We start from the raw sequence: 10,609 nt of genomic DNA on the forward strand, positions 1-10,609 counted from the left end.
AACCATCTCAATTGGATTTAGATCCGGTGATTGTGGAGGCCAGGTCATCTGATGCAGCACTCCATCACTCTCCTTCTTGGACACATAGCTCTTACATAACCTAGAGGTGTGTTTGGGGTCATTGTCCTGTTGGAAAACAAATGATGGCCCCACTAAGTGCAAACCAGATGGGAAGGCATATCTCTGCAAAATGCTGTGGTAGGCATGCTGGTTAAGTGTGTCCTCAGTTTCACCAACAGTGTCACCAGCAAAGCACCCCCACACCATCACACCTCCTCCTCCATGCTTCACAGTGGGAACCACACATTCAGGAACCATCCGTTCACCCTCTTTACGTCTAACAAAGACACGGCGGTTAGAACCAAAAATCTCAAATTTGGACTCATCAGGCCAAAGGACAGTTTTCCACTGATCTATTCCACCGTCCATTCTTTGTATTTCTTGGCCCAAGCAAGTCTCTTCTGCTTGTTGTTCTTCCAAAGTAATGGTTTCTTTGCTTCTCATCCATTTTCATGCCTCACAATTTTCTAGGTTTTGACCTTTTCAGGTGCTGTTACACTACGAAATCTGATTGACATGGAAGTGAGTCAAAATAACTTCTTTTCTGCCTTTTCTTTTTTCTTTAGTTGTCATTTTGTATTTTTACAGCTCTCTGTGTGCTTGAACTTTTATGGAGTATTGTGGGTGTCACTAAATGCAAATGAGATGTTTCAGAAACGCACTATGCACATTATGGTTGATGAACATGCCGACACGAGTATGAAGAAATTCAGAGTTTAATAACTTTTGTAAATCGGGCAAAATCTTTTAGTTCAGTTAGATTTACTAAAACAATTACACAAAACTTAACTAAAAGGTTTGATAAATGAGGCCCGATGGGAGTAAATGGCACCATGTTCTCCATTTATATACATTCCCCTCCGAAAGTATTGGAATGGCGAGGCTGATTCTTTAGTTTTTGCTTCACCATGAAGACATTTGGGTCTGTGATCAAAAGAGAATATGAGATCAGAAATTCAGCTTTCCACATCTAGATATCCACATCTAGATGTGTAACATTGCTAATTTGTAGACTTATATTAATTTTCTTTTTTTATTGTCTCTAACATGCTGGAAAAAATAAAGCTTGTGTGTAATGGGTACGCTGAGTTTCTCCTTTTTTAGTTTTTTTAGGCCACAAGTCACTTCACTTCACTTCACTCCTGCTGATAGCAGACATTTGCCATACTGGTGCCAAAGCTTGGGAGATTAGCTTGAAGAACGGAAGTCACGATGACGTGGAGCCAAATCCCTTGCCGCAGATCATCCAGGAACAGCAGCATCAGGTTCCCGTGGGCCTGCAGCAACCACAGTGAGGAAGTCCTCACCAAAATCACCATCCAGAGCCTGCTGACCTCTTCCTCCTCCTTACTTTCAAGCCCCTCCCTAAACTACATCTTGCTGGCCAGAATGATACTCCAGGATAATGCAGAGACATACCTGTAGATACCTTGGCATGTGGACACCCACGGGGAGAGTAAAGGCTGTGCTTCAGCCTGCATATAAAGGAAAATAGTATAGCATAAAGGTTGCAGTTAGTCTCCAACTTTCCCACCCAGTAATATTGGCTGATTGGTTGGTGTTTATTGAATTAATGGATGATGTAGGACTGGGTGGGTCCCCGCAGTTAGCATGAGGTGACTGTGCTTGAAGTGACTTCCAGGGAAGTTGTGTGACCATGACCGGACGGGGGCAAGCGACGACACGATGGGCCCTTCCCGAGGGGGAGGACCTGTCTCCACTCCTCAAGCCTCTATTGGATTTCCTGCTATAACAGTCATGTGACGATATGTTGAATGCATTTGAGCAGGTGGCTGTAATGGATGGGGAAATGGTTCATGCAGGGGCAGAGCTTAACTTGTTCCAATTTTGCTATTATTAAGGATCTTTTATAACGACTGACAATGAGAGACAATTACCCAGTTTTTGGGACAAAAAAAGGGCACTTTGGGTTAGATAAAACACTAGCCCGATTAATGGTTCGTTTTAATTGGCCAGGTATTCGCAGTGACGTACAGAGGTGGTGTGCTTTGATGCCACTGGCCGTCCCTTATGCGCCATTGTGCCCTCACCCTCTCTTCAAGATTCCCCTCAAAAGAATTCACATGGATCTCATCAGGCCATTAGACCAGTCAGCATGGATACTGCTTTGTATTAATTCTGTTGGACTATGCAATGTGATATCCCAAAGCAGTGTCCCTGACAACATTCTCCATGAAGAGTGTAGTGGAGACACTGTTATGAATAATATCCTGGGTTGGGATCTCGAAAGAGATGCAAGTGCATCCCCTAATTAATAAGACTGCTGTGATTGCAGCCTACCCAAGACCAAAAAGGAGGTGAGATAGTTGCTGGGGCTGGTGGGATATGATCACAGGTTTGCGACTAATTGTTCGGACCTCACCAGCTCGTTGACTGATCTCATTAATAAGAGGGCCCCAGATCTGGTTCAGTGGCCAGAGCACTGCCAGCGGGCCTCCGTGAGTCTTAAACGGCTCTCCTAGCCCTTTGCTGAGGTGATTGTCAGTCAAAAACACTGTCTTCAGTGATACTCCTTCCAGACAGGCATGGGAACCCTGTCTGGGTCCAAACAGAGAGGTTTTAAGGAATGCCTGTGGTCCTTCCAGGGCTTGTTAGCTTTCACAGGGTTGATTTCATGTGTCTGCTCATGGTTGTGCCAACCATGCCTGGTGTCATCCATAAATCAAACTGGTGGAGGTCCATCCTGCACCCTATCCTAGGTGTCTGACTGCCAGGAGTGAGGTTTCAAGCAGCTTTGTCACAAAAGGATCAATTGCTGCATATCAGAGGGATCGCTCCAATTCAGTCAGCACTAGCTAATTGCCTGTACGTGTTATTTGTGAGACATTGTCATAAGAACTCACCGGGACATCGGCAGTGCTTCCCTATTCAGTGTTTGGCATCATGTGCCTAAACATAGTACTAAATCTGTGACATTCTGTAAGTGACAATGCAGTCAGGCCAACGTGCTTTCAGTAGACAGTTTTAAAATCTCCATCAATGCTCTCCATATAGTCATACATTGAGGCACAGATAGTTTGACTTCAGTTTCACTGCAGAAGACCTAAGTAAGAGTATTGTGGGTCAGTTGTTGGTTCACATTCAGCCACTCAGACACAGCTGAAGACATAGTATGCTTTGAAAGAGGCTCTGGCTGTTTTATTGGCTCAGTGTCAAATCTAATTCTGCTCACTGGTGTGCCATGTCAGCTTCAGTATTGCTGAATAATTAGCATAGGGAAAGTCCGGACAGAAGATAATTTCTCTGCAATAGTTAATGCCAAGGCAATTGACACATCGCCATCCGTCCCTGGCCTCAGCTGAAACATTGGCTGCACGGGCACTAATCCTGGAGCATGGCATAATTACTCTTGGTGGGTCCAGTGCCACCAACTGATGTCCCTGGAAGTCATCCAACTAGCAGAGGATCACCTGGCAGCGTCTGCTGCAGCAGGTCGCTTGCCATTCTCTCTATCCGCCCCCCCCCCTCCACTTCCGGTTCCTGTTCCCCAGGGCAGAGGTGCCAGAACCCCGAAACTGGCACCCCAAACCCAGTTTTCCCCCCGCTTTTCCTCCCACCCCTCTGTTGTTTCCTCTCTAATGTCCCCCATACTCTCTCTCTTTCTCTCCTCAAAGGAGGAACCTCCCATGCCCAGGAGGACCGGGGCAAAGCACGGGCAGGTTGGCTGGAGCGGAAGGGAAGCCAGGCATGTCCAGAACCAGCGTTCCCTAATAGAAGCGGGAACACTGATCAGGATCCCTGATACGCTGCAGGCCTCCCCCAATTGAGCAGGAACGTACTGCATGTCAGTCAGTATACAAGGGAGTACACATCAACATCAGGCCTTTGTGGAATCTGGGTGTAACCAGACCACCGTCCATCAAAGATTGATTCAGTGCGGGGCACTGGTAAATGCACGATTGGTTAACGTGAGGTGTGTGCGCGGGGATGTTCACAAGTGTCCGCTGGTGCCAGTCATTGTTAAATTCTAGGGGCAAAAGCATAGAGTAGAGGAGGTGGTTAATCCTCACCCCACCCATCCTTTAATTCTTGGCCAGGGTTTCAGGAATTAGTACAAAAAATATTTTACTGGTGCAATATTTTACAGGTGCACAGCATCTTGGATGTCATTAGGGAAATTTGGGAGGCAAGACCTTCTAACAACAAAAATGAATTTCAGAACATTCTGGATCTGAGAGAAAAATTCCACACCTTAAGTCACCTTAACACAGGAGAATTTGAGTCAGGCCCAAGAACGGCAGTCCCAACGCTATGATGGGGTGCTCGGCTATGGGAATTTGCATGGGGAGATAATGTACTCATTCCACTATTAACGTCGAGCTCTAAATTACTTGCGAAGTGGCAAGGGCCCTTTGAGGTCACACAGAGAGATGGAGAAGTTGACTATGAGGTTCGGCGAACGGATAGAGGTGATGCACTACAGATATACCACATCAACCTCCTAAAACTGTGGAGAGAGGTGGTTCGTGTGGCTCTGACAATTGTAGTACCCAAGAGGAAGGAGCTGGGACCGGAGGTAAATTTTAAAATGTGCTGCCCAATTAACCCTGGTCTCTTGTGGAGACCATCTCTCACCCTTCCAGAGAACACAGTTTGGCAGGTTGCAAGGGGAATTCTCTGACGTGTTTTCGTCTCTACTTGGTCACACGGACCTCATTGAACACGACATCGAGACTCTTCCAGGTGTGGTGGTACGCACTCGCCCCTAGTGACTATGGGATGAACTGAAGGCTATGCTTGACATGGGAGTAATCGAGAGGTCCCACAATGATTGGAGTAGCCCAGTGGTCTTGGTGCCCAAGGCCAATGGCTTGGTCCATTTTTTTTTTTGTGTGGACTTTAGGAAAGTCAACACTGTGTCTATATTTGAAGTGTACCCAATGCAACGCATTGATGAACTGTTGTATCGATGAGGCAAGGCTCCTTTTTATTTGACACTGTATTTAACCAAGGGTTATTGGCAGATTCCCTTGACTCCAATATCCCAAGAAAAAACTGCCTTTTCCACACCGTTTGGGTTACACAAATTTGTCACCCTTCCATTTGGTTTGTTTGGAGCCCCAGTGACATTTCAATATCTCATGGACAGAATACGCCACCCACACAGTGCATATGCCGCTGCTTATTTTGGTAACATAATCATTTATAGTATTGATTGACAGCGGAATTTACAACGTCTGAGAGCTGTCCTGAGATCCTTGAAACGGATGGGCACTCATCAAATCCAAAGAAGTGTGCAACTGGACAGGTGGAAGTACAGTATCCGGTCTTCCACATGGGCAGGTATATCCCAAAATTGATAAAACCGCAGCGATTGCGGCCTCCCCAAGACCCAAGACCAAAAAGAGGGTGAGGCAGTTCTTGGGGCTGGCAGGCTATTTTCGTAGGTTTGGTTGCAGGCCGGATGGCTCCCCAACCTGGGTCGGGCAGTGGGGGTATGTGGCAGTGGGGGCATGGTCAAGCATCAGCTGCGGACAGAGAGGAGACAGGTTAAACCAGTATGTAATTATTCTCACCTGTGTAATCACAGCGAATTGATTTATGTGTGGCTTGTTTGTCTTTTAGGAAACACCCTGAACCGGAGAGAGAGAGCCGAGCTGAACTACGTGTGTTTGTGTTTGTGCATGTGTGTGTCCGTGATTGAGAAAACACTGAAAAGTGCTTGCAGAAAAATTAAAAAATAAAAGAAGCACTGTTTTAAAGTTGCCTGTCTCTTGAGTCCTCCTTCCCACCCGCACATGTCAGCATGATATGTGTGTGTGTATGTGTATATATATATATATATATATATATATATATATATGCACATGTAGTAAAGCCTACCTAATATTTTTAGTTCATCGATACATTTCACCCCTTTACTTAGTGCAAAGGTACTTTTAAAATTTGAGTAATATAAATTCAAAATTGTCAGTCTTATACCTAATTATGTCAGTTTTGGGGTTTTTTTTTTTTTTTGCATATTTTATAGACCATTCTTTAAATTACTCATGTTTTAATGGTAATCATGTATCAATATTTTCTTGATCAAATTCTCAAACTGCTACAAGGCAGAACACGCATCGCCCAAACAGTCTTCAAAAACTTGAAATGATGTTTGGAGTTGTACATTAAACAGGCAAGTCTCAAGCACAAGTCTCTTGTTGGTGCCAGTGCTTTATACATAGCTAGAAATATACCATATTTAACAGAAATATACTGTGTTTACAGAAATATGGTAGAAATGTGGTTTTATTTTGTACCTCAGTACAGTATGCTACTGGAGCAAACCACTGATGAAAAAAAAAATGCATAATGTCCTATTAGTATCATGTTAATGAACTTGGTCTTTGTTCAGTGAGGATGGCTTCCATGTTCTGAGAATAATATCTGTCTATAGCAGTTACACAAAAAAAAAAAAAAAAAAAAATCTTAGCAAGTGAAAATATCTTAAATATAGTCAAATTTATCCAATTTATCCTATTAAACCATTTTTACTAATTTCAAGATATTAATTTAAATTCTATTGTCAGATAATTTTGCTTCATTCTAGAATAAAGGCTTAAAATGAACAAAAGTGTTTGCCAGTAGAACAAGACTATTTCAAGCTTAAAATTAGTTTAAAAATTGTCTAGAAATAGGTTTAATATTTTAACTTGCTAGGCTAAAATTTTTTTGCAGTGTACCGCAAATCAGAAATGTGCATCACTGATAACTCATATACCACAAAAGGACTGAGAAAAAGAAGAAAAATGCATCTACTTTTTCCTTTGGGCTTGTTTATAGTCTTTTTTTGCAGTGACCTGTGCTGAACATACAGCGAATCACTTTCTAATTATCATAATCATTAAACGTATTTGTAAAATGTCATATCTGACACTTCTTTGTAGGCCTATTTAATCTTTTTTTTTCTCTTTCGTCCAAAAAAGTGCCTCTTTTGGCCAAAAGTACACCTTTTTTGACCATTTTCCGTAAAACATTTAAGCAAAAATTGTTTCCAAAAAAAGTCATTTATTGCACAAAACTTACTTCGCCACATCTTTCAAGCAGGAAGTTCGAGGCAAGACAATAGATGACTAATGTGAATGGGAGAAAGGGGGGCGGGGCTTCCAGGGTGTCAGTTAATATCAGAGTTCAAAACATGTACAGAGCTGTGAATCATTCCAGATGCATAAGTCAGTTACTTCTGCTGTTTCTGCTGTTTCATTGGGGAGTAAGCTATGACTGCTCTTTTATTTTTTTGCATATTTTTGAGTGATAATTTGTAACACTGTACTCTGGTGTTAAATTTTGGAGTTCTTAGGCAAAATGCATAAAGTTTGGCAAGTCTGTTCTGGAATCACTAAAATAGAAAAAGTGAGAAGTTGGAAAATACAAAGGAACAGTGTAAAGTTATTTTTAAATGTATTTATAGAGTGTTTGAATAATTACAATTGCTTACTTTTTTAATGCTAATTTTATTTAATTTTTTAAAACTGATTCTATAATGTTTTTATTCAGTTAAATTTATGACTCACTAGATTTGCCTGTTAATGACTATTAATGAATCATGTTTTGAGGGAGTCCATAATCAATAACCTGTATATGGCTTTGGACAATGGTTCTTGCAGTTTTGTACAGTGAAGGGAGATTTGCAAATGAATCAGTTCTTCTTAAACATGCGTTTTAAGTAAATTGGGCAAATCGAAAATGAAAAAAATGTTTTTGTACACAGTCTTTTCCTTCATATGACATACTTAATGGTAGACAAATTAAAGCAACAACCAACATAAAGTGTGCTGGTAAAATGTTGGGCTCCCCCAAGACACCAGAACAGCTGTGCTGGAGGGATGAACACCATTTTTACAAAAGATATTCCCTCAGATGTTTTGATGATGCTGGTGGATAGCGCTGTCTAACATGCCATTCCAAAATTTCCCATAGGTGTTCAATTGGGTTGAGTTCTGGTGACTGCTGTTGTAGCCTATACCCCTCATCAGCTAATTGAGCCTTCCAACCAGCCAGCCTGAATCAAATCAGTCACAAGCATGAATAGTCATGTTCAACTCTGCATCTTTATTTTCCAAAACATCCCACAAGAGACAATAGAGAATATAAGACAAAAGGCAATATACCAGCAGATGATAATTAAAATAAGTAAAACAGCTGTACAAATGTACAAAACTGTAGGAAATATATATATATACAGTCAGGTCCATAAATATTGGGACAGTGACACAGTTTTGGTAATTTTGCCTCTGTACACCACAGTGGATTTGAAATGAAGCAGTCAAGATGTGACTGAAGCGTAGACTTTCAGCTTTAATTCAAGGGGTTTAACAAAAATATTCCATTAACCGTTTAGGAATTACAGAAAATTACATTTTTACAGAGTTCCTCCATTTTCACAGGCTCAAAAGTAATGGGACAATTGACTGATAAGCAGTTTCATGGCCTGATGTGTCCTGTTTCCTCCTTATATCATGATAAATTAAGGAGATAAAAGGTCTGGAGTTGATTCCAAGTGTTAAATTTGCATTTGGTAGCTGTTCATGGGAACTCTCAATATGCCGTCCAAAGAGGTGTTGATGCAAGTGAAGGAGGCCATCATTAGGCTGAAAAACCAAAACAGACCTATCAGAGAGATAGCAGAAACTTTAGGAGGGCCAAATCAACAATTTGGTACATTCTTAAAAAGAAGGAATGCACTGGCGAGCTCAGCAACACCAAAAGGCCTGGGAGACCACAGAAAACAACTAAAGTGGATGATTGCAGAATTCTTTTCTTATTGAAGAACAACCCCTTCACAACATCTAGCCAAGTCAGGAACACTCTGGAGGAGGTAGGCCTATCATTGTCAAAGTCTACAATCAGGAGCCACCTTCATGAATGTAAATACAGACGGCTTACCTCAAGATGCAAACCACTGGTAACACTCAAGAACACAAAGGCCAGATTAGACTTTGCTAAAAAACCTCTAAAAAAAAGCCTGACCAGTTCTGATGAAAGATTAACTTGTACCAGAATGATGGGAAGAGAAAAGTATGGAGAAGGAAAGGAAGGGCTCATGATCCAAAGCATGTGGAGGCAGTGTTATGGCATGGGCATGTTTGGCTGCCAATGGAACTGGGTCACTGGGGTTTATTGATAATGTGACTGTTGATAGAAGTAGCAGGATGAATTCTGAAGTGTACAGAGCTATACTTTCTGCTCAGATTCAGTCAAATGCTGCAAAACTGATAGGACAGCACTTCACAGTACAGATGGATAACAACCCAAAACATACTGTGAAAGCAGCCCAAGAGCTTGGAAATTAAATGTTCTTAATGGCCGAGTCAGTCACCTGACCTCAACCCAACTGAGCTGCTTTTCACTTACTGAAGACAAATCTGAAGGCAGAACGACCCACAAACAAGCAGCAACTGAAGATGGCTGCAGTAAAGACCTGGCAAATCATCTCAAGGGAGGAAACTCAGCATTTGGTGATGTCCATGGGGTCCAGACTTCAGGTAGTCATTGACTGCAAAGGATTTACCTCCAAGTAATAAAAATAATCCTAATATTTATGATTATATTAGTTTGTCCCATTACTTTTGAGCCTGTGAAAATGGAGGAACTCTGTAAAAAATGGCTGTAATTCCTAAACGGTTAATGCAATATTTTTGTTAAACCCCTTGAATTAAAGCTGAAAGTCTACGCTTCAGTCACATCTTGACTGCTTCATTTCAAATCCACTGTGGTGGTGTACAGAGGCAAAATTACCAAAACTGTGTCACTGTCCCAATATTTATGAACCTGACTGTATATGTTCAAATCCAGACCTTTTCATGTTGTTGAGCCCACCAGTGCTTTCTTTCTTTTTAAGAATGTACCCAACTGTTGATTTGGCCACACATAAGGTTTTTGCTATCTCTCTTATAGATTTATGTTGTTTTTTCAGCCTAATAATGGCCTCCTTCACTTGCATTGAGATCTCCTTGGACTTCATATTTGTAGCTCCAGTCGAACAGCTGCCAAATGCCAAGTCAATATCTGATATCAACTCCAGACCTTTTATCTGCTTCATTTTATCTGCTTCATTTCTTAAAATAAAGGTGACAGTCTACACTTCGATCACATCTTGATTGTTTTATTTCAAATCCATTGTGGTGGTGTATAAAGGCAAAATCACAAAAACTCTGTCATTGTACAAATACTTCCGGACCTAACTGTATATATATATATATATATATATATATATATATATATATATATATATATATATATACATACATACATACATACACACATACATATACACACAGAATATTACCAGATCCAGATACCATGGACAGTATCCTCCTCTCCACCACCATCTCCATTTTGTCCAGTCTGGACCCTCGACTGATCCAGATCTCTTAATGATTTTGTTGAGTCCATTGGTGTCCTTTGTAGTGATGTCACTGCATGGTCATGTCCCACCCCAGCTTGTCACTCGGGTGAATACCAGGTACTCATAGGTCTGTACCACCGCAATATTCTGACCCTTAATGGTGACTGGAGCTGGTGCAGATTTCTTACGGAAATCTAC

The sequence above is a fragment of the Pangasianodon hypophthalmus genome, chromosome 7 (genome assembly GCF_027358585.1).
Source record: "Pangasianodon hypophthalmus isolate fPanHyp1 chromosome 7, fPanHyp1.pri, whole genome shotgun sequence".
In the NCBI taxonomy this organism is placed as follows: domain Eukaryota; kingdom Metazoa; phylum Chordata; class Actinopteri; order Siluriformes; family Pangasiidae; genus Pangasianodon; species Pangasianodon hypophthalmus.